We start from the raw sequence: 3,610 nt of genomic DNA, 5'->3' as shown, positions 1-3,610 counted from the left end.
GAGTTCATTCGTTCCATTGGAACATGGCTGATTGGGCGAAGCATTGGGAGGAGCATCATGGTACCTCACCCCCTCCCAATGGGCTGCCAAGGGGTATGTCAAGGTACTCAATCTTCTTGTCACTCCCCTATTGGGATTCGTTGAAAATTCAGCACTTGTTGGACCCTATGCATGTGTTCAAAAATGTTGGGCAAGCTATATGGGATCACATAATTGGCAAGAAGGATTCATTGGGTGCTAGGGAAGATTTAAGAGCCATGGGACGTCTCCCCCCTTCAGCCACGCCCCGCATGGGGGAGCGGTAAAAGATGATTCTCCCAAAAGCACCGTGGATACTGACAAAGGCAGACCAAGAGCGGACAAAGCAAGTCATGGCATCCATCCGAACTCCAACGGGATATATGCGGTCACTCAAAGGTGCTTTCACGGAAACCAAAAAAGGTGGCTCCAGTCAATTGTATGGATTCAAATCCCATGATTGGCATAAAATCCTTCAGGTAAGAGTAGAACAGTTTGTGGTGTCTATGTGTCCTTATATATAAGTTGACATTCACTTAGATGTTTTATTGTTTGTAGTTTGTACTTTTAGTGGTTATGGAGACACTAAGGTGAAGGCTGCAATATTCAAAGTGGGCGAGATTGTGAGGTAATGGTTTTTTTTCAAGTACTATATCATGTTGTGCCATGTACAATGGAATTTTTTTCATATACTATATTATTTGTGCCCTGTAGATTTGTGAGCTCCAAGGAGAAGAAGTGGAAGACATAGTAGTAGCCCATCAGCTTAGAAGTAGAGACAGTGTGTGCTATTGAGGATGCATTCCAACGTACAATCCTTGTTAGCCAAGTACACCTATTGCTTCACCTTGTTGAGGATGAGATTTCCATTTGTGGGGTGGTTCACTCTAGATGGATGTTCTTCTTGGAGAGATTCTTGAATACTTTAAAGGATTTTGTTAGATTGAGATCACCACCGGAGGTATGCAAAATCAATACAAGCGAGATAGCATTTTATACGCTATGGAGTTACTAATAAAAATATGTGGTTTTAATGTTTTCAGGCGAGCATGGAAGAAGGTTGGGTGGTGCAAGAGGAATTTGTGTATTTGTCTCACAGTATCTCATCACAGTGGATCCATCATTGCCTCGTCTGTGGAGTGAGTAAGAGGATCCTAGGAAGCACTCAAATATTCCCAGTGGAAAAGGCTCACTCTTGGTCATGGATAGAGAGTTTCATGCCATAGTCAACAACTACTGTTTACTCAATGTCACTATCATGACGAAATGGGTCAATATGTACTTGGAAGCCCGCGCAGCTAGAGAAAGGGATAGAGATGCATGGAAGAGGTCCCATGGAGGTAGACGCGCACCTCCTTTTTCTAAAGAGCTTGCAAAATATTCTAAATTGATTCAAGTAGAGTGGATCCATAATGCCATGACCAATGCGAAAGCACAAGGAGAACAAATAAGCCCTAAAGAATGGGAGTATGTGTGAGGATGCTTGCGCAAGGTGAGTCTGTATATGTTATGTATGCATGTATTCAAATCAATTAATGAAATACGATGTAACCTCTTATGCATTGTGATTGTAGGGTCTCACTTTCAACTCCATTTGGTCCGAAGGCCGACATTTCCGCACCCGCAAGATAGATGAGCGCCGGACCACTAATGATTGTGGCGTGATGGGAAACTTTGACACAACAATAGATGAGGTCAGATATTGTGGTACTATAGAGAGAATAATCAAAGTGTATTTTAGATCTTTTCACAAATTCCTCTTTGAGTGCCGATGGTTTGCGGGTGAGGTCAAAAGACATGAAAATGGGCTCATTATGGTGGATTCCACCCAATTCCTTCGGGGAAAAACTGACAACTTGGTGTATCCTAGTAGTTGCGAGCAAGTAATTTAGCTATGTGCAATTAACTTAAATTAAAAATTTAATATATGTATATCAGCTTATTCTTTGTGTGTGACGTACATGTCTTTTATGTGCCATGTATATATCAAAGAAGACTTTGGTATGTCATTCCAGTCATGCCACGGGGTAGATCTATCTTTGCAAAGACGGACATTGAGCCAGTAACTGATCCCATTATACCATCACCACAAGATGCAGAGGAAGATGTAGTTGAAGTTGAAGAAGGTCATCCAAGCCTTGCAACTAGTCATCTTGAGGAGGAGGAAGAGGGAGAAAGTGATGATGATTCTACAGGAGGTGATGGAGAGGAGGAAGAATCTCTAAACTCGTTTATTGATTTGAATACTATGGGTCTAAATATGGATCCTAGTGCTTGTAGAGATCTTATACAAGATGAGAATTAATAAAACTCTCCATTCTTTTTTTTGGTGTAGTATATGATTAATTCGCAAATGTTTCGTTATGTGCTTATGAATAGTATTTGTAATGGTTTTGTTGTGAGTATTATGATTTATGTATAGAATTTTTAGAGTGAAAGAGAGATTAAGTGAAGTGAGCATTCTGGAGAGTGTAGGAGTTATAGTGTGTAAATACATTTTGAGTTGTATTGGATTTAAATGGTAACCCGCGGGAGAGGGAGGGGGAAGGGGGTCTATGGCCTTAGCGGTAATGGGCGCCACAATAATCGCGAAAATACGCACGGTAATATAGCCGGTAAAATGCCGCATGAACAAAAAAAGGCTTTCTCTCTCCTCATTTTGAAGAAATAGATGATGATTTATAATGAGAAGAAGGGTCTTGTGGGTGGACAATGACAAAATTTTCTAAGCTATTACGGTAGCTCAATGTGCGGACAAGGATCCTACACTGGTGCTATAGAATGACAATGTTTATGTATTATAAGCATGATTGATTTTCTATGAAATAAGGAGTGTAGGGACACTCATCTTTCTCTTACCAACTCAGAACTTCTTTATGGAGGTTTCATCACATAGAATACCATTTTTTACAAACACGTGCATAGCTACAAAAGTAAAAACCATGCAAATAGTTAACGCTTTTATGTCTTTCAAAATGTCAAAATCAAGATTGTATGATGAAGATCTTGTGCCTACAAGGGTAGATATATTTTCTATGGAATTTTTCATCTGTCCTCACAAAGGATAGATAATATGGTTTAGGAGCTCATGGAGTTTAGTTTAGCCAACCATATAACAGCTCCTTTTTGCAAATGAGATCAACATTGATGCTCTAAATATCAACATCATTATATGAAACATATTATACATGCAAAGAGTATGAGTTCTCATGGACTATGACACTGACACCATGCTTTTATATGTGTCACGTGATAGGTCCTACAGTGTCGATCACTCTTGTTCTATGAGAATCATTATGCCACTCTCTTTTTAGAAAATTATGTAGCAAAGGTTTTCTAATTAGATATCATTAAGATTTTCCCTACAAAAATGGAATGATAAGAAAGTATAAACACTTATTGAGTGGTTGTAGGGTAGCAATGTGCATTTTGGAAATCTTTACCTATTGTACTTTTAATAACGTGCATCAAGATGTTCTATTTATGAAGTGTTTATGGTACGAGATAATTTTGATTTTTGTTTTATATCTCCTCAATCTATATGGATATTTATGGAGACTGAACTTTTATGATATTTATGAAGTTTTAGGTC

General features: G+C 38.9%; 1 pseudogene; it reads left to right on the top strand.

Annotated features, from left to right (window-relative positions):
* The first annotated feature begins 401 nt into the window (after positions 1-401).
* Positions 402-1,650, top strand: LOC147435730 (uncharacterized; annotated as a pseudogene).
* The last annotated feature ends 1,960 nt before the right edge of the window (positions 1,651-3,610 follow it).

The sequence above is a fragment of the Adiantum capillus-veneris genome, chromosome 18 (assembly GCF_014529385.1).
Source record: "Adiantum capillus-veneris isolate H3 chromosome 18, ASM1452938v2, whole genome shotgun sequence".
Classification (NCBI taxonomy): Eukaryota; Viridiplantae; Streptophyta; class Polypodiopsida; order Polypodiales; family Pteridaceae; genus Adiantum; species Adiantum capillus-veneris.
This window is presented reverse-complemented; position numbering and strand designations above follow the sequence as displayed.